Source organism: Canis lupus, chromosome 19 (genome assembly GCF_048164855.1).
Source record: "Canis lupus baileyi chromosome 19, mCanLup2.hap1, whole genome shotgun sequence".
Taxonomy (NCBI): domain Eukaryota; kingdom Metazoa; phylum Chordata; class Mammalia; order Carnivora; family Canidae; genus Canis; species Canis lupus.
In genome coordinates, this window is record NC_132856.1 from 191878 (window position 1) to 217273 (window position 25396).

Sequence of the window (25396 nt, forward strand, 5' to 3'; positions counted from 1 at the left end):
AAGACGAGTGCCTCCAAGCTCAATCAAGCGATTTCCTAGTAATTCCTGGGGTAGACTGGTGCTACATACTAAGTTCCATACGTGAGTAGGTAGTTGAACGCCTTGTCCAAAAACATCTTACTTCTGAGAGTTGAGCTCACCCTCAGTCCCTCACAGTTCCACACTGCCTGCAGAGTGAGTTTCGCACGTCTTCACCAGAGACGTTTGCCAGAGGCCTCTGAGACGCAAGTTAACAATGCAGACCTGGAGGGTATCTCCAGGTGCAGTAGAGTGGTAATCTGGGAACCTCCTGTCTCAGAATACTGCTACCTTCACCCTGCCATAAGAATGCAGCTAGTTGACAGCTGGCTTCAAGGCATGCTTCCCTGTGAGAGCTAAGGACAGGGCACAACCCTCCCGCATCCTGCTTGACTGTAGAAGGAGCTGCTAACGTCCTCATGTTAGTGGCAGGGAAAGGTTGTGAGAAAAGCATGTGGAATCGTTGTGCCTGAACCCACGTGTATCTGAGTTGAATACAGCGATTTCCAAAGTCCTTCTTCATCAGAGTGTAGCTAGGTTCCCACTCGCATGTCCGAGTGGGTAGCAGACATCTGCCTCCCATGCATACCCACTTCTGAGAATTGAGCTTATGGCCTGTAACCCTACCTCCAGCCTGCAGCTACCTTTCGCTTCCAAAAGGCCTAGGCTCGCTGCTTCACCGAAGTGTTGGGAGAGGTAACTGGAATCTCCCGGCACACAAGACTAGTGCCTCCAAGCTCAATCCAGCGATTTCCCAGTAATTCCTGGGGTAGACTGGTGCTACATACTAAGTTCCATATGTGAGAAGGTAGCTGAACGCCTTGTCCAAAATCATCTTACTGCTTAGAGTTGAGCTCACCCTCAGTCCCTCACAGTTCCACACTGCCTGCAGAGTGAGTTTCCCACGTCTTCACCAGAGACTTTTGCCAGAGGCCTCTGAGACGCAAGTTAACAATGCAGACCTGGAGGGTATCTCCAGGTGCAGTAGAGTGGTAATCTGGGAACCTCCTGTCTCAGAATACTGCTACCTTCACCCTGCCATAAGAATGCAGCTAGTTGACAGCTGGCTTCAAGGCATGCTTCCCTGTGAGAGCTAAGGACAGGGCACAACCCTCCCGCATCCTGCTTGACTGTAGAAGGAGCTGCTAACGTCCTCATGTTAGTGGCAGGGAAAGGTTGTGAGAAAAGCATGTGGAATCGTTGTGCCTGAACCCACGTGTATCTGAGTTGAATACAGCGATTTCCAAAGTCCTTCTTCATCAGAGTGTAGCTAGGTTCCCACTCGCATGTCCGAGTGGGTAGCAGACATCTGCCTCCCATGCATACCCACTTCTGAGAATTGAGCTTATGGCCTGTAACCCTACCTCCAGCCTGCAGCTACCTTTCGCTTCCAAAAGGCCTAGGCTCGCTGCTTCACCGAAGTGTTGGGAGAGGTAACTGGAATCTCCCGGCACACAAGACTAGTGCCTCCAAGCTCAATCCAGCGATTTCCCAGTAATTCCTGGGGTAGACTGGTGCTACATACTAAGTTCCATATGTGAGAAGGTAGCTGAACGCCTTGTCCAAAATCATCTTACTGCTTAGAGTTGAGCTCACCCTCAGTCCCTCACAGTTCCACACTGCCTGCAGAGTGAGTTTCCCACGTCTTCACCAGAGACTTTTGCCAGAGGCCTCTGAGACGCAAGTTAACAATGCAGACCTGGACGGTATCTCCAGGTGCAGTAGAGTGGTAATCTGGGAACCTCCTTACTCAGAATACTGCTACCTTCACACTGTCATAAGAATGCAGCTAGTTGAGAGCTGGCTTCTAGGCATGCTTCCCTGTGAGAGCTGAGGACAGGGCAGAAGCCTCCCGCATCCTGCCTGACTGTAGACGTACCTGCTAACCTCCTTATGTTAGTGGCTGGGATTGGTTGTGGGAAAAGCATGTGTAAGCATTGGGCCTGAACTCCCGTGTATCTGAGTTGAATACAGCGATTTCCAACATCCTTCTTCAATAGGAGTGTAGCTAGGTTCCAACTCCCATGTCCGAGTGGGTAGCAGACATTTGCCTCCCATGCATACACACTTCTGAGAGTTGAGCTCATGGCCTGTAACCCTACATCCTGCCTGCCGCTACCTTTCGCTTCCAAAAGGCCTAGGCTCGCTGCTTGACGCAAGTGTTGGGAGAGGTAACTGGAATCTCCCGGCACACAAGACGAGTGCCTCCAAGCTCAATCAAGCGATTTCCTAGTAATTCCTGGGGTAGACTGGTGCTACATACTAAGTTCCATACGTGAGTAGGTAGTTGAACGCCTTGTCCAAAAACATCTTACTTCTGAGAGTTGAGCTCACCCTCAGTCCCTCACAGTTCCACACTGCCTGCAGAGTGAGTTTCCCACGTCTTCACCAGAGACGTTTGCCAGAGGCCTCTGAGACGCAAGTTAACAATGCAGACCTGGAGGGTATCTCCAGGTGCAGTAGAGTGGTAATCTGGGAACCTCCTGTCTCAGAATACTGCTACCTTCACCCTGCCATAAGAATGCAGCTAGTTGACAGCTGGCTTCAAGGCATGCTTCCCTGTGAGAGCTAAGGACAGGGCACAACCCTCCCGCATCCTGCTTGACTGTAGAAGGAGCTGCTAACGTCCTCATGTTAGTGGCAGGGAAAGGTTGTGAGAAAAGCATGTGGAATCGTTGTGCCTGAACCCACGTGTATCTGAGTTGAATACAGCGATTTCCAAAGTCCTTCTTCATCAGAGTGTAGCTAGGTTCCCACTCGCATGTCCGAGTGGGTAGCAGACATCTGCCTCCCATGCATACCCACTTCTGAGAATTGAGCTTATGGCCTGTAACCCTACCTCCAGCCTGCAGCTACCTTTCGCTTCCAAAAGGCCTAGGCTCGCTGCTTCACCGAAGTGTTGGGAGAGGTAACTGGAATCTCCCGGCACACAAGACTAGTGCCTCCAAGCTCAATCCAGCGATTTCCCAGTAATTCCTGGGGTAGACTGGTGCTACATACTAAGTTCCATATGTGAGAAGGTAGCTGAACGCCTTGTCCAAAATCATCTTACTTCTGAGAGTTGAGCTTACCCTCATTCCCTCACAGTTCCACACTGCCTGCAGAGTGAGTTTCCCACGTCTTCACCAGAGACTTTTGCCAGAGGCCTCTGAGACGCAAGTTAACAATGCAGACCTGGACGGTATCTCCAGGTGCAGTAGAGTGGTAATCTGGGAACCTCCTTACTCAGAATACTGCTACCTTCACACTGTCATAAGAATGCAGCTAGTTGAGAGCTGGCTTCTAGGCATGCTTCCCTGTGAGAGCTGAGGACAGGGCAGAAGCCTCCCGCATCCTGCCTGACTGTAGACGTACCTGCTAACCTCCTTATGTTAGTGGCTGGGATTGGTTGTGGGAAAAGCATGTGTAAGCATTGGGCCTGAACTCCCGTGTATCTGAGTTGAATACAGCGATTTCCAACATCCTTCTTCAATAGGAGTGTAGCTAGGTTCCAACTCCCATGTCCGAGTGGGTAGCAGACATTTGCCTCCCATGCATACACACTTCTGAGAGTTGAGCTCATGGCCTGTAACCCTACATCCTGCCTGCCGCTACCTTTCGCTTCCAAAAGGCCTAGGCTCGCTGCTTGACGCAAGTGTTGGGAGAGGTAACTGGAATCTCCCGGCACACAAGACGAGTGCCTCCAAGCTCAATCAAGCGATTTCCTAGTAATTCCTGGGGTAGACTGGTGCTACATACTAAGTTCCATACGTGAGTAGGTAGTTGAACGCCTTGTCCAAAAACATCTTACTTCTGAGAGTTGAGCTCACCCTCAGTCCCTCACAGTTCCACACTGCCTGCAGAGTGAGTTTCGCACGTCTTCACCAGAGACGTTTGCCAGAGGCCTCTGAGACGCAAGTTAACAATGCAGACCTGGAGGGTATCTCCAGGTGCAGTAGAGTGGTAATCTGGGAACCTCCTGTCTCAGAATACTGCTACCTTCACCCTGCCATAAGAATGCAGCTAGTTGACAGCTGGCTTCAAGGCATGCTTCCCTGTGAGAGCTAAGGACAGGGCACAACCCTCCCGCATCCTGCTTGACTGTAGAAGGAGCTGCTAACGTCCTCATGTTAGTGGCAGGGAAAGGTTGTGAGAAAAGCATGTGGAATCGTTGTGCCTGAACCCACGTGTATCTGAGTTGAATACAGCGATTTCCAAAGTCCTTCTTCATCAGAGTGTAGCTAGGTTCCCACTCGCATGTCCGAGTGGGTAGCAGACATCTGCCTCCCATGCATACCCACTTCTGAGAATTGAGCTTATGGCCTGTAACCCTACCTCCAGCCTGCAGCTACCTTTCGCTTCCAAAAGGCCTAGGCTCGCTGCTTCACCGAAGTGTTGGGAGAGGTAACTGGAATCTCCCGGCACACAAGACTAGTGCCTCCAAGCTCAATCCAGCGATTTCCCAGTAATTCCTGGGGTAGACTGGTGCTACATACTAAGTTCCATATGTGAGAAGGTAGCTGAACGCCTTGTCCAAAATCATCTTACTGCTTAGAGTTGAGCTCACCCTCAGTCCCTCACAGTTCCACACTGCCTGCAGAGTGAGTTTCCCACGTCTTCACCAGAGACTTTTGCCAGAGGCCTCTGAGACGCAAGTTAACAATGCAGACCTGGACGGTATCTCCAGGTGCAGTAGAGTGGTAATCTGGGAACCTCCTTACTCAGAATACTGCTACCTTCACACTGTCATAAGAATGCAGCTAGTTGAGAGCTGGCTTCTAGGCATGCTTCCCTGTGAGAGCTGAGGACAGGGCAGAAGCCTCCCGCATCCTGCCTGACTGTAGACGTACCTGCTAACCTCCTTATGTTAGTGGCTGGGATTGGTTGTGGGAAAAGCATGTGTAAGCATTGGGCCTGAACTCCCGTGTATCTGAGTTGAATACAGCGATTTCCAACATCCTTCTTCAATAGGAGTGTAGCTAGGTTCCAACTCCCATGTCCGAGTGGGTAGCAGACATTTGCCTCCCATGCATACACACTTCTGAGAGTTGAGCTCATGGCCTGTAACCCTACATCCTGCCTGCCGCTACCTTTCGCTTCCAAAAGGCCTAGGCTCGCTGCTTGACGCAAGTGTTGGGAGAGGTAACTGGAATCTCCCGGCACACAAGACGAGTGCCTCCAAGCTCAATCAAGCGATTTCCTAGTAATTCCTGGGGTAGACTGGTGCTACATACTAAGTTCCATACGTGAGTAGGTAGTTGAACGCCTTGTCCAAAAACATCTTACTTCTGAGAGTTGAGCTCACCCTCAGTCCCTCACAGTTCCACACTGCCTGCAGAGTGAGTTTCCCACGTCTTCACCAGAGACGTTTGCCAGAGGCCTCTGAGACGCAAGTTAACAATGCAGACCTGGAGGGTATCTCCAGGTGCAGTAGAGTGGTAATCTGGGAACCTCCTGTCTCAGAATACTGCTACCTTCACCCTGCCATAAGAATGCAGCTAGTTGACAGCTGGCTTCAAGGCATGCTTCCCTGTGAGAGCTAAGGACAGGGCACAACCCTCCCGCATCCTGCTTGACTGTAGAAGGAGCTGCTAACGTCCTCATGTTAGTGGCAGGGAAAGGTTGTGAGAAAAGCATGTGGAATCGTTGTGCCTGAACCCACGTGTATCTGAGTTGAGTTGAATACAGCGATTTCCAAAGTCCTTCTTCATCAGAGTGTAGCTAGGTTCCCACTCGCATGTCCGAGTGGGTAGCAGACATCTGCCTCCCATGCATACCCACTTCTGAGAATTGAGCTTATGGCCTGTAACCCTACCTCCAGCCTGCAGCTACCTTTCGCTTCCAAAAGGCCTAGGCTCGCTGCTTCACCGAAGTGTTGGGAGAGGTAACTGGAATCTCCCGGCACACAAGACTAGTGCCTCCAAGCTCAATCCAGCGATTTCCCAGTAATTCCTGGGGTAGACTGGTGCTACATACTAAGTTCCATATGTGAGAAGGTAGCTGAACGCCTTGTCCAAAATCATCTTACTTCTGAGAGTTGAGCTTACCCTCATTCCCTCACAGTTCCACACTGCCTGCAGAGTGAGTTTCCCACGTCTTCACCAGAGACTTTTGCCAGAGGCCTCTGAGACGCAAGTTAACAATGCAGACCTGGACGGTATCTCCAGGTGCAGTAGAGTGGTAATCTGGGAACCTCCTTACTCAGAATACTGCTACCTTCACACTGTCATAAGAATGCAGCTAGTTGAGAGCTGGCTTCTAGGCATGCTTCCCTGTGAGAGCTGAGGACAGGGCAGAAGCCTCCCGCATCCTGCCTGACTGTAGACGTACCTGCTAACCTCCTTATGTTAGTGGCTGGGATTGGTTGTGGGAAAAGCATGTGTAAGCATTGGGCCTGAACTCCCGTGTATCTGAGTTGAATACAGCGATTTCCAACATCCTTCTTCAATAGGAGTGTAGCTAGGTTCCAACTCCCATGTCCGAGTGGGTAGCAGACATTTGCCTCCCATGCATACACACTTCTGAGAGTTGAGCTCATGGCCTGTAACCCTACATCCTGCCTGCCGCTACCTTTCGCTTCCAAAAGGCCTAGGCTCGCTGCTTGACGCAAGTGTTGGGAGAGGTAACTGGAATCTCCCGGCACACAAGACGAGTGCCTCCAAGCTCAATCAAGCGATTTCCTAGTAATTCCTGGGGTAGACTGGTGCTACATACTAAGTTCCATACGTGAGTAGGTAGTTGAACGCCTTGTCCAAAAACATCTTACTTCTGAGAGTTGAGCTCACCCTCAGTCCCTCACAGTTCCACACTGCCTGCAGAGTGAGTTTCGCACGTCTTCACCAGAGACGTTTGCCAGAGGCCTCTGAGACGCAAGTTAACAATGCAGACCTGGAGGGTATCTCCAGGTGCAGTAGAGTGGTAATCTGGGAACCTCCTGTCTCAGAATACTGCTACCTTCACCCTGCCATAAGAATGCAGCTAGTTGACAGCTGGCTTCAAGGCATGCTTCCCTGTGAGAGCTAAGGACAGGGCACAACCCTCCCGCATCCTGCTTGACTGTAGAAGGAGCTGCTAACGTCCTCATGTTAGTGGCAGGGAAAGGTTGTGAGAAAAGCATGTGGAATCGTTGTGCCTGAACCCACGTGTATCTGAGTTGAATACAGCGATTTCCAAAGTCCTTCTTCATCAGAGTGTAGCTAGGTTCCCACTCGCATGTCCGAGTGGGTAGCAGACATCTGCCTCCCATGCATACCCACTTCTGAGAATTGAGCTTATGGCCTGTAACCCTACCTCCAGCCTGCAGCTACCTTTCGCTTCCAAAAGGCCTAGGCTCGCTGCTTCACCGAAGTGTTGGGAGAGGTAACTGGAATCTCCCGGCACACAAGACTAGTGCCTCCAAGCTCAATCCAGCGATTTCCCAGTAATTCCTGGGGTAGACTGGTGCTACATACTAAGTTCCATATGTGAGAAGGTAGCTGAACGCCTTGTCCAAAATCATCTTACTGCTTAGAGTTGAGCTCACCCTCAGTCCCTCACAGTTCCACACTGCCTGCAGAGTGAGTTTCCCACGTCTTCACCAGAGACTTTTGCCAGAGGCCTCTGAGACGCAAGTTAACAATGCAGACCTGGAGGGTATCTCCAGGTGCAGTAGAGTGGTAATCTGGGAACCTCCTGTCTCAGAATACTGCTACCTTCACCCTGCCATAAGAATGCAGCTAGTTGACAGCTGGCTTCAAGGCATGCTTCCCTGTGAGAGCTAAGGACAGGGCACAACCCTCCCGCATCCTGCTTGACTGTAGAAGGAGCTGCTAACGTCCTCATGTTAGTGGCAGGGAAAGGTTGTGAGAAAAGCATGTGGAATCGTTGTGCCTGAACCCACGTGTATCTGAGTTGAATACAGCGATTTCCAAAGTCCTTCTTCATCAGAGTGTAGCTAGGTTCCCACTCGCATGTCCGAGTGGGTAGCAGACATCTGCCTCCCATGCATACCCACTTCTGAGAATTGAGCTTATGGCCTGTAACCCTACCTCCAGCCTGCAGCTACCTTTCGCTTCCAAAAGGCCTAGGCTCGCTGCTTCACCGAAGTGTTGGGAGAGGTAACTGGAATCTCCCGGCACACAAGACTAGTGCCTCCAAGCTCAATCCAGCGATTTCCCAGTAATTCCTGGGGTAGACTGGTGCTACATACTAAGTTCCATATGTGAGAAGGTAGCTGAACGCCTTGTCCAAAATCATCTTACTGCTTAGAGTTGAGCTCACCCTCAGTCCCTCACAGTTCCACACTGCCTGCAGAGTGAGTTTCCCACGTCTTCACCAGAGACTTTTGCCAGAGGCCTCTGAGACGCAAGTTAACAATGCAGACCTGGACGGTATCTCCAGGTGCAGTAGAGTGGTAATCTGGGAACCTCCTTACTCAGAATACTGCTACCTTCACACTGTCATAAGAATGCAGCTAGTTGAGAGCTGGCTTCTAGGCATGCTTCCCTGTGAGAGCTGAGGACAGGGCAGAAGCCTCCCGCATCCTGCCTGACTGTAGACGTACCTGCTAACCTCCTTATGTTAGTGGCTGGGATTGGTTGTGGGAAAAGCATGTGTAAGCATTGGGCCTGAACTCCCGTGTATCTGAGTTGAATACAGCGATTTCCAACATCCTTCTTCAATAGGAGTGTAGCTAGGTTCCAACTCCCATGTCCGAGTGGGTAGCAGACATTTGCCTCCCATGCATACACACTTCTGAGAGTTGAGCTCATGGCCTGTAACCCTACATCCTGCCTGCCGCTACCTTTCGCTTCCAAAAGGCCTAGGCTCGCTGCTTGACGCAAGTGTTGGGAGAGGTAACTGGAATCTCCCGGCACACAAGACGAGTGCCTCCAAGCTCAATCAAGCGATTTCCTAGTAATTCCTGGGGTAGACTGGTGCTACATACTAAGTTCCATACGTGAGTAGGTAGTTGAACGCCTTGTCCAAAAACATCTTACTTCTGAGAGTTGAGCTCACCCTCAGTCCCTCACAGTTCCACACTGCCTGCAGAGTGAGTTTCCCACGTCTTCACCAGAGACGTTTGCCAGAGGCCTCTGAGACGCAAGTTAACAATGCAGACCTGGAGGGTATCTCCAGGTGCAGTAGAGTGGTAATCTGGGAACCTCCTGTCTCAGAATACTGCTACCTTCACCCTGCCATAAGAATGCAGCTAGTTGACAGCTGGCTTCAAGGCATGCTTCCCTGTGAGAGCTAAGGACAGGGCACAACCCTCCCGCATCCTGCTTGACTGTAGAAGGAGCTGCTAACGTCCTCATGTTAGTGGCAGGGAAAGGTTGTGAGAAAAGCATGTGGAATCGTTGTGCCTGAACCCACGTGTATCTGAGTTGAATACAGCGATTTCCAAAGTCCTTCTTCATCAGAGTGTAGCTAGGTTCCCACTCGCATGTCCGAGTGGGTAGCAGACATCTGCCTCCCATGCATACCCACTTCTGAGAATTGAGCTTATGGCCTGTAACCCTACCTCCAGCCTGCAGCTACCTTTCGCTTCCAAAAGGCCTAGGCTCGCTGCTTCACCGAAGTGTTGGGAGAGGTAACTGGAATCTCCCGGCACACAAGACTAGTGCCTCCAAGCTCAATCCAGCGATTTCCCAGTAATTCCTGGGGTAGACTGGTGCTACATACTAAGTTCCATATGTGAGAAGGTAGCTGAACGCCTTGTCCAAAATCATCTTACTTCTGAGAGTTGAGCTTACCCTCATTCCCTCACAGTTCCACACTGCCTGCAGAGTGAGTTTCCCACGTCTTCACCAGAGACTTTTGCCAGAGGCCTCTGAGACGCAAGTTAACAATGCAGACCTGGACGGTATCTCCAGGTGCAGTAGAGTGGTAATCTGGGAACCTCCTTACTCAGAATACTGCTACCTTCACACTGTCATAAGAATGCAGCTAGTTGAGAGCTGGCTTCTAGGCATGCTTCCCTGTGAGAGCTGAGGACAGGGCAGAAGCCTCCCGCATCCTGCCTGACTGTAGACGTACCTGCTAACCTCCTTATGTTAGTGGCTGGGATTGGTTGTGGGAAAAGCATGTGTAAGCATTGGGCCTGAACTCCCGTGTATCTGAGTTGAATACAGCGATTTCCAACATCCTTCTTCAATAGGAGTGTAGCTAGGTTCCAACTCCCATGTCCGAGTGGGTAGCAGACATTTGCCTCCCATGCATACACACTTCTGAGAGTTGAGCTCATGGCCTGTAACCCTACATCCTGCCTGCCGCTACCTTTCGCTTCCAAAAGGCCTAGGCTCGCTGCTTGACGCAAGTGTTGGGAGAGGTAACTGGAATCTCCCGGCACACAAGACGAGTGCCTCCAAGCTCAATCAAGCGATTTCCTAGTAATTCCTGGGGTAGACTGGTGCTACATACTAAGTTCCATACGTGAGTAGGTAGTTGAACGCCTTGTCCAAAAACATCTTACTTCTGAGAGTTGAGCTCACCCTCAGTCCCTCACAGTTCCACACTGCCTGCAGAGTGAGTTTCCCACGTCTTCACCAGAGACGTTTGCCAGAGGCCTCTGAGACGCAAGTTAACAATGCAGACCTGGAGGGTATCTCCAGGTGCAGTAGAGTGGTAATCTGGGAACCTTCTGTCTCAGAATACTGCTACCTTCACCCTGCCATAAGAATGCAGCTAGTTGACAGCTGGCTTCAAGGCATGCTTCCCTGTGAGAGCTAAGGACAGGGCACAACCCTCCCGCATCCTGCTTGACTGTAGAAGGAGCTGCTAACGTCCTCATGTTAGTGGCAGGGAAAGGTTGTGAGAAAAGCATGTGGAATCGTTGTGCCTGAACCCACGTGTATCTGAGTTGAGTTGAATACAGCGATTTCCAAAGTCCTTCTTCATCAGAGTGTAGCTAGGTTCCCACTCGCATGTCCGAGTGGGTAGCAGACATCTGCCTCCCATGCATACCCACTTCTGAGAATTGAGCTTATGGCCTGTAACCCTACCTCCAGCCTGCAGCTACCTTTCGCTTCCAAAAGGCCTAGGCTCGCTGCTTCACCGAAGTGTTGGGAGAGGTAACTGGAATCTCCCGGCACACAAGACTAGTGCCTCCAAGCTCAATCCAGCGATTTCCCAGTAATTCCTGGGGTAGACTGGTGCTACATACTAAGTTCCATATGTGAGAAGGTAGCTGAACGCCTTGTCCAAAATCATCTTACTTCTGAGAGTTGAGCTTACCCTCATTCCCTCACAGTTCCACACTGCCTGCAGAGTGAGTTTCCCACGTCTTCACCAGAGACTTTTGCCAGAGGCCTCTGAGACGCAAGTTAACAATGCAGACCTGGACGGTATCTCCAGGTGCAGTAGAGTGGTAATCTGGGAACCTCCTTACTCAGAATACTGCTACCTTCACACTGTCATAAGAATGCAGCTAGTTGAGAGCTGGCTTCTAGGCATGCTTCCCTGTGAGAGCTGAGGACAGGGCAGAAGCCTCCCGCATCCTGCCTGACTGTAGACGTACCTGCTAACCTCCTTATGTTAGTGGCTGGGATTGGTTGTGGGAAAAGCATGTGTAAGCATTGGGCCTGAACTCCCGTGTATCTGAGTTGAATACAGCGATTTCCAACATCCTTCTTCAATAGGAGTGTAGCTAGGTTCCAACTCCCATGTCCGAGTGGGTAGCAGACATTTGCCTCCCATGCATACACACTTCTGAGAGTTGAGCTCATGGCCTGTAACCCTACATCCTGCCTGCCGCTACCTTTCGCTTCCAAAAGGCCTAGGCTCGCTGCTTGACGCAAGTGTTGGGAGAGGTAACTGGAATCTCCCGGCACACAAGACGAGTGCCTCCAAGCTCAATCAAGCGATTTCCTAGTAATTCCTGGGGTAGACTGGTGCTACATACTAAGTTCCATACGTGAGTAGGTAGTTGAACGCCTTGTCCAAAAACATCTTACTTCTGAGAGTTGAGCTCACCCTCAGTCCCTCACAGTTCCACACTGCCTGCAGAGTGAGTTTCGCACGTCTTCACCAGAGACGTTTGCCAGAGGCCTCTGAGACGCAAGTTAACAATGCAGACCTGGAGGGTATCTCCAGGTGCAGTAGAGTGGTAATCTGGGAACCTCCTGTCTCAGAATACTGCTACCTTCACCCTGCCATAAGAATGCAGCTAGTTGACAGCTGGCTTCAAGGCATGCTTCCCTGTGAGAGCTAAGGACAGGGCACAACCCTCCCGCATCCTGCTTGACTGTAGAAGGAGCTGCTAACGTCCTCATGTTAGTGGCAGGTAAAGGTTGTGAGAAAAGCATGTGGAATCGTTGTGCCTGAACCCACGTGTATCTGAGTTGAATACAGCGATTTCCAAAGTCCTTCTTCATCAGAGTGTAGCTAGGTTCCCACTCGCATGTCCGAGTGGGTAGCAGACATCTGCCTCCCATGCATACCCACTTCTGAGAATTGAGCTTATGGCCTGTAACCCTACCTCCAGCCTGCAGCTACCTTTCGCTTCCAAAAGGCCTAGGCTCGCTGCTTCACCGAAGTGTTGGGAGAGGTAACTGGAATCTCCCGGCACACAAGACTAGTGCCTCCAAGCTCAATCCAGCGATTTCCCAGTAATTCCTGGGGTAGACTGGTGCTACATACTAAGTTCCATATGTGAGAAGGTAGCTGAACGCCTTGTCCAAAATCATCTTACTGCTTAGAGTTGAGCTCACCCTCAGTCCCTCACAGTTCCACACTGCCTGCAGAGTGAGTTTCCCACGTCTTCACCAGAGACTTTTGCCAGAGGCCTCTGAGACGCAAGTTAACAATGCAGACCTGGACGGTATCTCCAGGTGCAGTAGAGTGGTAATCTGGGAACCTCCTTACTCAGAATACTGCTACCTTCACACTGTCATAAGAATGCAGCTAGTTGAGAGCTGGCTTCTAGGCATGCTTCCCTGTGAGAGCTGAGGACAGGGCAGAAGCCTCCCGCATCCTGCCTGACTGTAGACGTACCTGCTAACCTCCTTATGTTAGTGGCTGGGATTGGTTGTGGGAAAAGCATGTGTAAGCATTGGGCCTGAACTCCCGTGTATCTGAGTTGAATACAGCGATTTCCAACATCCTTCTTCAATAGGAGTGTAGCTAGGTTCCAACTCCCATGTCCGAGTGGGTAGCAGACATTTGCCTCCCATGCATACACACTTCTGAGAGTTGAGCTCATGGCCTGTAACCCTACATCCTGCCTGCCGCTACCTTTCGCTTCCAAAAGGCCTAGGCTCGCTGCTTGACGCAAGTGTTGGGAGAGGTAACTGGAATCTCCCGGCACACAAGACGAGTGCCTCCAAGCTCAATCAAGCGATTTCCTAGTAATTCCTGGGGTAGACTGGTGCTACATACTAAGTTCCATACGTGAGTAGGTAGTTGAACGCCTTGTCCAAAAACATCTTACTTCTGAGAGTTGAGCTCACCCTCAGTCCCTCACAGTTCCACACTGCCTGCAGAGTGAGTTTCGCACGTCTTCACCAGAGACGTTTGCCAGAGGCCTCTGAGACGCAAGTTAACAATGCAGACCTGGAGGGTATCTCCAGGTGCAGTAGAGTGGTAATCTGGGAACCTCCTGTCTCAGAATACTGCTACCTTCACCCTGCCATAAGAATGCAGCTAGTTGACAGCTGGCTTCAAGGCATGCTTCCCTGTGAGAGCTAAGGACAGGGCACAACCCTCCCGCATCCTGCTTGACTGTAGAAGGAGCTGCTAACGTCCTCATGTTAGTGGCAGGGAAAGGTTGTGAGAAAAGCATGTGGAATCGTTGTGCCTGAACCCACGTGTATCTGAGTTGAATACAGCGATTTCCAAAGTCCTTCTTCATCAGAGTGTAGCTAGGTTCCCACTCGCATGTCCGAGTGGGTAGCAGACATCTGCCTCCCATGCATACCCACTTCTGAGAATTGAGCTTATGGCCTGTAACCCTACCTCCAGCCTGCAGCTACCTTTCGCTTCCAAAAGGCCTAGGCTCGCTGCTTCACCGAAGTGTTGGGAGAGGTAACTGGAATCTCCCGGCACACAAGACTAGTGCCTCCAAGCTCAATCCAGCGATTTCCCAGTAATTCCTGGGGTAGACTGGTGCTACATACTAAGTTCCATATGTGAGAAGGTAGCTGAACGCCTTGTCCAAAATCATCTTACTGCTTAGAGTTGAGCTCACCCTCAGTCCCTCACAGTTCCACACTGCCTGCAGAGTGAGTTTCCCACGTCTTCACCAGAGACTTTTGCCAGAGGCCTCTGAGACGCAAGTTAACAATGCAGACCTGGACGGTATCTCCAGGTGCAGTAGAGTGGTAATCTGGGAACCTCCTTACTCAGAATACTGCTACCTTCACACTGTCATAAGAATGCAGCTAGTTGAGAGCTGGCTTCTAGGCATGCTTCCCTGTGAGAGCTGAGGACAGGGCAGAAGCCTCCCGCATCCTGCCTGACTGTAGACGTACCTGCTAACCTCCTTATGTTAGTGGCTGGGATTGGTTGTGGGAAAAGCATGTGTAAGCATTGGGCCTGAACTCCCGTGTATCTGAGTTGAATACAGCGATTTCCAACATCCTTCTTCAATAGGAGTGTAGCTAGGTTCCAACTCCCATGTCCGAGTGGGTAGCAGACATTTGCCTCCCATGCATACACACTTCTGAGAGTTGAGCTCATGGCCTGTAACCCTACATCCTGCCTGCCGCTACCTTTCGCTTCCAAAAGGCCTAGGCTCGCTGCTTGACGCAAGTGTTGGGAGAGGTAACTGGAATCTCCCGGCACACAAGACGAGTGCCTCCAAGCTCAATCAAGCGATTTCCTAGTAATTCCTGGGGTAGACTGGTGCTACATACTAAGTTCCATACGTGAGTAGGTAGTTGAACGCCTTGTCCAAAAACATCTTACTTCTGAGAGTTGAGCTCACCCTCAGTCCCTCACAGTTCCACACTGCCTGCAGAGTGAGTTTCCCACGTCTTCACCAGAGACGTTTGCCAGAGGCCTCTGAGACGCAAGTTAACAATGCAGACCTGGAGGGTATCTCCAGGTGCAGTAGAGTGGTAATCTGGGAACCTCCTGTCTCAGAATACTGCTACCTTCACCCTGCCATAAGAATGCAGCTAGTTGACAGCTGGCTTCAAGGCATGCTTCCCTGTGAGAGCTAAGGACAGGGCACAACCCTCCCGCATCCTGCTTGACTGTAGAAGGAGCTGCTAACGTCCTCATGTTAGTGGCAGGGAAAGGTTGTGAGAAAAGCATGTGGAATCGTTGTGCCTGAACCCACGTGTATCTGAGTTGAATACAGCGATTTCCAAAGTCCTTCTTCATCAGAGTGTAGCTAGGTTCCCACTCGCATGTCCGAGTGGGTAGCAGACATCTGCCTCCCATGCATACCCACTTCTGAGAATTGAGCTTATGGCCTGTAACCCTACCTCCAGCCTGCAGCTACCTTTCGCTTCCAAAAGGCCTAGGCTCGCTGCTTCACCGAAGTGTTGGGAGAGGTAACTGGAATCTCCCGGCACACAAGACTAGTGCCTCCAAGCTCAATCCAGCGATTTCCCAGTAATTCCTGGGGTAGACTGGTGCTACATACTAAGTTCCATATGTGAGAAGGTAGCTGAACGCCTTGTCCAAAATCATCTTACTTCTGAGAGTTGAGCTTACCCTCATTCCCTCACAGTTCCACACTGCCTGCAGAGTGAGTTTCCCACGTCTTCACCAGAGACTTTTGCCAGAGGCCTCTGAGACGCAAGTTAACAATGCAGACCTGGACGGTATCTCCAGGTGCAGTAGAGTGGTAATCTGGGAACCTCCTTACTCAGAATACTGCTACCTTCACACTGTCATAAGAATGCAGCTAGTTGAGAGCTGGCTTCTAGGCATGCTTCCCTGTGAGAGCTGAGGACAGGGCAGAAGCCTCCCGCATCCTGCCTGACTGTAGACGTACCTGCTAACCTCCTTATGTTAGTGGCTGGGATTGGTTGTGGGAAAAGCATGTGTAAGCATTGGGCCTGAACTCCCGTGTATCTGAGTTGAATACAGCGATTTCCAACATCCTTCTTCAATAGGAGTGTAGCTAGGTTCCAACTCCCATGTCCGAGTGGGTAGCAGACATTTGCCTCCCATGCATACACACTTCTGAGAGTTGAGCTCATGGCCTGTAACCCTACATCCTGCCTGCCGCTACCTTTCGCTTCCAAAAGGCCTAGGCTCGCTGCTTGACGCAAGTGTTGGGAGAGGTAACTGGAATCTCCCGGCACACAAGACGAGTGCTTCCAAGCTCAATCAAGCGATTTCCTAGTAATTGCTGGGGTAGACTGGTGCTACATACTAAGTTCCATACGTGAGTAGGTAGTTGAACGCCTTGTCCAAAAACATCTTACTTCTGAGAGTTGAGCTCACCCTCAGTCCCTCACAGTTCCACACTGCCTGCAGAGTGAGTTTCCCACGTCTTCACCAGAGACTTTTGCCAGAGGCCTCTGAGACGCAAGTTAACAATGCAGACCTGGAGGGTATCTCCAGGTGCAGTAGAGTGGTAATCTGGGAACCTCCTGTCTCAGAATACTGCTACCTTCACCCTGCCATAAGAATGCAGCTAGTTGACAGCTGGCTTCAAGGCATGCTTCCCTGTGAGAGCTAAGGACACGGCACAACCCTCCCGCATCCTGCTTGACAGTAGAAGGAGCTGCTAACGTCCTCATGTTAGTGGCAGGGAAAGGTTGTGAGAAAAGCATGTGGAATCGTTGTGCCTGAACCCACGTGTATCTGAGTTGAATACAGCGATTTCCAAAGTCCTTCTTCATCAGAGTGTAGCTAGGTTCCCACTCGCATGTCCGAGTGGTTAGCATACATCTGCCTCCCATGCATACCCACTTCTGAGAGTTGAGCTTATGGCCTGTAACCCTACCTCCTGCCTGCAGCTACCTTTCGCTTCCAAAAGGCCTAGGCTCGCTGCTTGACGCAAGTGTTGGGAGAGGTAACTGGAATCTCCCGGCACACAAGACGAGTGCCTCCAAGCTCAATCAAGCGATTTCCTAGTAATTCCTGGGTAGACTGGTGCTACATACTAAGTTCCATACGTGAGTAGGTAGTTGAACGCCTTGTCCAAAAACATCTTACTTCTGAGAGTTGAGCTCACCCACAGTCCCTCACAGTTCCACACTGCCTGCAGAGTGAGTTTCACACGTCTTCACCAGAGACGTTTGCCAGAGGCCTCTGAGACGCAAGTTAACAATGCAGACCTGGAGGGTATCTCCAGGTGCAGTAGAGTGGTAATCTGGGAACCTCCTGTCTCAGAATACTGCTACCTTCACCCTGCCATAAGAATGCAGCTAGTTGACAGCTGGCTTCAAGGCATGCTTCCCTGTGAGAGCTAAGGACAGGGCACAACCCTCCCGCATCCTGCTTGACTGTAGAAGGAGCTGCTAACGTCCTCATGTTAGTGGCAGGGAAAGGTTGTGAGAAAAGCATGTGGAATCGTTGTGCCTGAACCCACGTGTATCTGAGTTGAATACAGCGATTTCCAAAGTCCTTCTTCATCAGAGTGTAGCTAGGTTCCCACTCGCATGTCCGAGTGGGTAGCAGACATCTGCCTCCCATGCATACCCACTTCTGAGAATTGAGCTTATGGCCTGTAACCCTACCTCCAGCCTGCAGCTACCTTTCGCTTCCAAAAGGCCTAGGCTCGCTGCTTCACCGAAGTGTTGGGAGAGGTAACTGGAATCTCCCGGCACACAAGACTAGTGCCTCCAAGCTCAATCCAGCGATTTCCCAGTAATTCCTGGGGTAGACTGGTGCTACATACTAAGTTCCATATGTGAGAAGGTAGCTGAACGCCTTGTCCAAAATCATCTTACTTCTGAGAGTTGAGCTTACCCTCATTCCCTCACAGTTCCACACTGCCTGCAGAGTGAGTTTCCCACGTCTTCACCAGAGACTTTTGCCAGAGGCCTCTGAGACGCAAGTTAACAATGCAGACCTGGACGGTATCTCCAGGTGCAGTAGAGTGGTAATCTGGGAACCTCCTTACTCAGAATACTGCTACCTTCACACTGTCATAAGAATGCAGCTAGTTGAGAGCTGGCTTCTAGGCATGCTTCCCTGTGAGAGCTGAGGACAGGGCAGAAGCCTCCCGCATCCTGCCTGACTGTAGACGTACCTGCTAACCTCCTTATGTTAGTGGCTGGGATTGGTTGTGGGAAAAGCATGTGTAAGCATTGGGCCTGAACTCCCGTGTATCTGAGTTGAATACAGCGATTTCCAACATCCTTCTTCAATAGGAGTGTAGCTAGGTTCCAACTCCCATGTCCGAGTGGGTAGCAGACATTTGCCTCCCATGCATACACACTTCTGAGAGTTGAGCTCATGGCCTGTAACCCTACATCCTGCCTGCCGCTACCTTTCGCTTCCAAAAGGCCTAGGCTCGCTGCTTGACGCAAGTGTTGGGAGAGGTAACTGGAATCTCCCGGCACACAAGACGAGTGCCTCCAAGCTCAATCAAGCGATTTCCTAGTAATTCCTGGGGTAGACTGGTGCTACATACTAAGTTCCATACGTGAGTAGGTAGTTGAACGCCTTGTCCAAAAACATCTTACTTCTGAGAGTTGAGCTCACCCTCAGTCCCTCACAGTTCCACACTGCCTGCAGAGTGAGTTTCCCACGTCTTCACCAGAGACGTTTGCCAGAGGCCTCTGAGACGCAAGTTAACAATGCAGACCTGGAGGGTATCTCCAGGTGCAGTAGAGTGGTAATCTGGGAACCTCCTGTCTCAGAATACTGCTACCTTCACCCTGCCATAAGAATGCAGCTAGTTGACAGCTGGCTTCAAGGCATGCTTCCCTGTGAGAGCTAAGGACAGGGCACAACCCTCCCGCATCCTGCTTGACTGTAGAAGGAGCTGCTAACGTCCTCATGTTAGTGGCAGGGAAAGGTTGTGAGAAAAGCATGTGGAATCGTTGTGCCTGAACCCACGTGTATCTGAGTTGAGTTGAATACAGCGATTTCCAAAGTCCTTCTTCATCAGAGTGTAGCTAGGTTCCCACTCGCATGTCCGAGTGGGTAGCAGACATCTGCCTCCCATGCATACCCACTTCTGAGAATTGAGCTTATGGCCTGTAACCCTACCTCCAGCCTGCAGCTACCTTTCGCTTCCAAAAGGCCTAGGCTCGCTGCTTCACCGAAGTGTTGGGAGAGGTAACTGGAATCTCCCGGCACACAAGACTAGTGCCTCCAAGCTCAATCCAGCGATTTCCCAGTAATTCCTGGGGTAGACTGGTGCTACATACTAAGTTCCATATGTGAGAAGGTAGCTGAACGCCTTGTCCAAAATCATCTTACTTCTGAGAGTTGAGCTTACCCTCATTCCCTCACAGTTCCACACTGCCTGCAGAGTGAGTTTCCCACGTCTTCACCAGAGACTTTTGCCAGAGGCCTCTGAGACGCAAGTTAACAATGCAGACCTGGACGGTATCTCCAGGTGCAGTAGAGTGGTAATCTGGGAACCTCCTTACTCAGAATACTGCTACCTTCACACTGTCATAAGAATGCAGCTAGTTGAGAGCTGGCTTCTAGGCATGCTTCCCTGTGAGAGCTGAGGACAGGGCAGAAGCCTCCCGCATCCTGCCTGACTGTAGACGTACCTGCTAACCTCCTTATGTTAGTGGCTGGGATTGGTTGTGGGAAAAGCATGTGTAAGCATTGGGCCTGAACTCCCGTGTATCTGAGTTGAATACAGCGATTTCCAACATCCTTCTTCAATAGGAGTGTAGCTAGGTTCCAACTCCCATGTCCGAGTGGGTAGCAGACATTTGCCTCCCATGCATACACACTTCTGAGAGTTGAGCTCATGGCCTGTAACCCTACATCCTGCCTGCCGCTACCTTTCGCTTCCAAAAGGCCTAGGCTCGCTGCTTGACGCAAGTGTTGGGAGAGGTAACTGGAATCTCCCGGCACACAAGACGAGTGCCTCCAAGCTCAATCAAGCGATTTCCTAGTAATTCCTGGGGTAGACTGGTGCTACATACTAAGTTCCATACGTGAGTAGGTAGTTGAACGCCTTGTCCAAAAACATCTTACTTCTGAGAGTTGAGCTCACCCTCAGTCCCTCACAGTTCCACACTGCCTGCAGAGTGAGTTTCGCACGTCTTCACCAGAGACGTTTGCCAGAGGCCTCTGAGACGCAAGTTAACAATGCAGACCTGGAGGGTATCTCCAGGTGCAGTAGAGTGGTAATCTGGGAACCTCCTGTCTCAGAATACTGCTACCTTCACCCTGCCATAAGAATGCAGCTAGTTGACAGCTGGCTTCAAGGCATGCTTCCCTGTGAGAGCTAAGGACAGGGCACAACCCTCCCGCATCCTGCTTGACTGTAGAAGGAGCTGCTAACGTCCTCATGTTAGTGGCAGGGAAAGGTTGTGAGAAAAGCATGTGGAATCGTTGTGCCTGAACCCACGTGTATCTGAGTTGAATACAGCGATTTCCAAAGTCCTTCTTCATCAGAGTGTAGCTAGGTTCCCACTCGCATGTCCGAGTGGGTAGCAGACATCTGCCTCCCATGCATACCCACTTCTGAGAATTGAGCTTATGGCCTGTAACCCTACCTCCAGCCTGCAGCTACCTTTCGCTTCCAAAAGGCCTAGGCTCGCTGCTTCACCGAAGTGTTGGGAGAGGTAACTGGAATCTCCCGGCACACAAGACTAGTGCCTCCAAGCTCAATCCAGCGATTTCCCAGTAATTCCTGGGGTAGACTGGTGCTACATACTAAGTTCCATATGTGAGAAGGTAGCTGAACGCCTTGTCCAAAATCATCTTACTGCTTAGAGTTGAGCTCACCCTCAGTCCCTCACAGTTCCACACTGCCTGCAGAGTGAGTTTCCCACGTCTTCACCAGAGACTTTTGCCAGAGGCCTCTGAGACGCAAGTTAACAATGCAGACCTGGAGGGTATCTCCAGGTGCAGTAGAGTGGTAATCTGGGAACCTCCTGTCTCAGAATACTGCTACCTTCACCCTGCCATAAGAATGCAGCTAGTTGACAGCTGGCTTCAAGGCATGCTTCCCTGTGAGAGCTAAGGACAGGGCACAACCCTCCCGCATCCTGCTTGACTGTAGAAGGAGCTGCTAACGTCCTCATGTTAGTGGCAGGGAAAGGTTGTGAGAAAAGCATGTGGAATCGTTGTGCCTGAACCCACGTGTATCTGAGTTGAATACAGCGATTTCCAAAGTCCTTCTTCATCAGAGTGTAGCTAGGTTCCCACTCGCATGTCCGAGTGGGTAGCAGACATCTGCCTCCCATGCATACCCACTTCTGAGAATTGAGCTTATGGCCTGTAACCCTACCTCCAGCCTGCAGCTACCTTTCGCTTCCAAAAGGCCTAGGCTCGCTGCTTCACCGAAGTGTTGGGAGAGGTAACTGGAATCTCCCGGCACACAAGACTAGTGCCTCCAAGCTCAATCCAGCGATTTCCCAGTAATTCCTGGGGTAGACTGGTGCTACATACTAAGTTCCATATGTGAGAAGGTAGCTGAACGCCTTGTCCAAAATCATCTTACTGCTTAGAGTTGAGCTCACCCTCAGTCCCTCACAGTTCCACACTGCCTGCAGAGTGAGTTTCCCACGTCTTCACCAGAGACTTTTGCCAGAGGCCTCTGAGACGCAAGTTAACAATGCAGACCTGGACGGTATCTCCAGGTGCAGTAGAGTGGTAATCTGGGAACCTCCTTACTCAGAATACTGCTACCTTCACACTGTCATAAGAATGCAGCTAGTTGAGAGCTGGCTTCTAGGCATGCTTCCCTGTGAGAGCTGAGGACAGGGCAGAAGCCTCCCGCATCCTGCCTGACTGTAGACGTACCTGCTAACCTCCTTATGTTAGTGGCTGGGATTGGTTGTGGGAAAAGCATGTGTAAGCATTGGGCCTGAACTCCCGTGTATCTGAGTTGAATACAGCGATTTCCAACATCCTTCTTCAATAGGAGTGTAGCTAGGTTCCAACTCCCATGTCCGAGTGGGTAGCAGACATTTGCCTCCCATGCATACACACTTCTGAGAGTTGAGCTCATGGCCTGTAACCCTACATCCTGCCTGCCGCTACCTTTCGCTTCCAAAAGGCCTAGGCTCGCTGCTTGACGCAAGTGTTGGGAGAGGTAACTGGAATCTCCCGGCACACAAGACGAGTGCCTCCAAGCTCAATCAAGCGATTTCCTAGTAATTCCTGGGGTAGACTGGTGCTACATACTAAGTTCCATACGTGAGTAGGTAGTTGAACGCCTTGTCCAAAAACATCTTACTTCTGAGAGTTGAGCTCACCCTCAGTCCCTCACAGTTCCACACTGCCTGCAGAGTGAGTTTCCCACGTCTTCACCAGAGACGTTTGCCAGAGGCCTCTGAGACGCAAGTTAACAATGCAGACCTGGAGGGTATCTCCAGGTGCAGTAGAGTGGTAATCTGGGAACCTCCTGTCTCAGAATACTGCTACCTTCACCCTGCCATAAGAATGCAGCTAGTTGACAGCTGGCTTCAAGGCATGCTTCCCTGTGAGAGCTAAGGACAGGGCACAACCCTCCCGCATCCTGCTTGACTGTAGAAGGAGCTGCTAACGTCCTCATGTTAGTGGCAGGGAAAGGTTGTGAGAAAAGCATGTGGAATCGTTGTGCCTGAACCCACGTGTATCTGAGTTGAATACAGCGATTTCCAAAGTCCTTCTTCATCAGAGTGTAGCTAGGTTCCCACTCGCATGTCCGAGTGGGTAGCAGACATCTGCCTCCCATGCATACCCACTTCTGAGAATTGAGCTTATGGCCTGTAACCCTACCTCCAGCCTGCAGCTACCTTTCGCTTCCAAAAGGCCTAGGCTCGCTGCTTCACCGAAGTGTTGGGAGAGGTAACTGGAATCTCCCGGCACACAAGACTAGTGCCTCCAAGCTCAATCCAGCGATTTCCCAGTAATTCCTGGGGTAGACTGGTGCTACATACTAAGTTCCATATGTGAGAAGGTAGCTGAACGCCTTGTCCAAAATCATCTTACTTCTGAGAGTTGAGCTTACCCTCATTCCCTCACAGTTCCACACTGCCTGCAGAGTGAGTTTCCCACGTCTTCACCAGAGACTTTTGCCAGAGGCCTCTGAGACGCAAGTTAACAATGCAGACCTGGACGGTATCTCCAGGTGCAGTAGAGTGGTAATCTGGGAACCTCCTTACTCAGAATACTGCTACCTTCACACTGTCATAAGAATGCAGCTAGTTGAGAGCTGGCTTCTAGGCATGCTTCCCTGTGAGAGCTGAGGACAGGGCAGAAGCCTCCCGCATCCTGCCTGACTGTAGACGTACCTGCTAACCTCCTTATGTTAGTGGCTGGGATTGGTTGTGGGAAAAGCATGTGTAAGCATTGGGCCTGAACTCCCGTGTATCTGAGTTGAATACAGCGATTTCCAACATCCTTCTTCAATAGGAGTGTAGCTAGGTTCCAACTCCCATGTCCGAGTGGGTAGCAGACATTTGCCTCCCATGCATACACACTTCTGAGAGTTGAGCTCATGGCCTGTAACCCTACATCCTGCCTGCCGCTACCTTTCGCTTCCAAAAGGCCTAGGCTCGCTGCTTGACGCAAGTGTTGGGAGAGGTAACTGGAATCTCCCGGCACACAAGACGAGTGCCTCCAAGCTCAATCAAGCGATTTCCTAGTAATTCCTGGGGTAGACTGGTGCTACATACTAAGTTCCATACGTGAGTAGGTAGTTGAACGCCTTGTCCAAAAACATCTTACTTCTGAGAGTTGAGCTCACCCTCAGTCCCTCACAGTTCCACACTGCCTGCAGAGTGAGTTTCGCACGTCTTCACCAGAGACGTTTGCCAGAGGCCTCTGAGACGCAAGTTAACAATGCAGACCTGGAGGGTATCTCCAGGTGCAGTAGAGTGGTAATCTGGGAACCTCCTGTCTCAGAATACTGCTACCTTCACCCTGCCATAAGAATGCAGCTAGTTGACAGCTGGCTTCAAGGCATGCTTCCCTGTGAGAGCTAAGGACAGGGCACAACCCTCCCGCATCCTGCTTGACTGTAGAAGGAGCTGCTAACGTCCTCATGTTAGTGGCAGGGAAAGGTTGTGAGAAAAGCATGTGGAATCGTTGTGCCTGAACCCACGTGTATCTGAGTTGAATACAGCGATTTCCAAAGTCCTTCTTCATCAGAGTGTAGCTAGGTTCCCACTCGCATGTCCGAGTGGGTAGCAGACATCTGCCTCCCATGCATACCCACTTCTGAGAATTGAGCTTATGGCCTGTAACCCTACCTCCAGCCTGCAGCTACCTTTCGCTTCCAAAAGGCCTAGGCTCGCTGCTTCACCGAAGTGTTGGGAGAGGTAACTGGAATCTCCCGGCACACAAGACTAGTGCCTCCAAGCTCAATCCAGCGATTTCCCAGTAATTCCTGGGGTAGACTGGTGCTACATACTAAGTTCCATATGTGAGAAGGTAGCTGAACGCCTTGTCCAAAATCATCTTACTGCTTAGAGTTGAGCTCACCCTCAGTCCCTCACAGTTCCACACTGCCTGCAGAGTGAGTTTCCCACGTCTTCACCAGAGACTTTTGCCAGAGGCCTCTGAGACGCAAGTTAACAATGCAGACCTGGACGGTATCTCCAGGTGCAGTAGAGTGGTAATCTGGGAACCTCCTTACTCAGAATACTGCTACCTTCACACTGTCATAAGAATGCAGCTAGTTGAGAGCTGGCTTCTAGGCATGCTTCCCTGTGAGAGCTGAGGACAGGGCAGAAGCCTCCCGCATCCTGCCTGACTGTAGACGTACCTGCTAACCTCCTTATGTTAGTGGCTGGGATTGGTTGTGGGAAAAGCATGTGTAAGCATTGGGCCTGAACTCCCATGTATCTGAGTTGAATACAGCGATTTCCAACATCCTTCTTCAATAGGAGTGTAGCTAGGTTCCAACTCCCATGTCCGAGTGGGTAGCAGACATTTGCCTCCCATGCATACACACTTCTGAGAGTTGAGCTCATGGCCTGTAACCCTACATCCTGCCTGCCGCTACCTTTCGCTTCCAAAAGGCCTAGGCTCGCTGCTTGACGCAAGTGTTGGGAGAGGTAACTGGAATCTCCCGGCACACAAGACGAGTGCCTCCAAGCTCAATCAAGCGATTTCCTAGTAATTCCTGGGGTAGACTGGTGCTACATACTAAGTTCCATACGTGAGTAGGTAGTTGAACGCCTTGTCCAAAAACATCTTACTTCTGAGAGTTGAGCTCACCCTCAGTCCCTCACAGTTCCACACTGCCTGCAGAGTGAGTTTCCCACGTCTTCACCAGAGACGTTTGCCAGAGGCCTCTGAGACGCAAGTTAACAATGCAGACCTGGAGGGTATCTCCAGGTGCAGTAGAGTGGTAATCTGGGAACCTCCTGTCTCAGAATACTGCTAC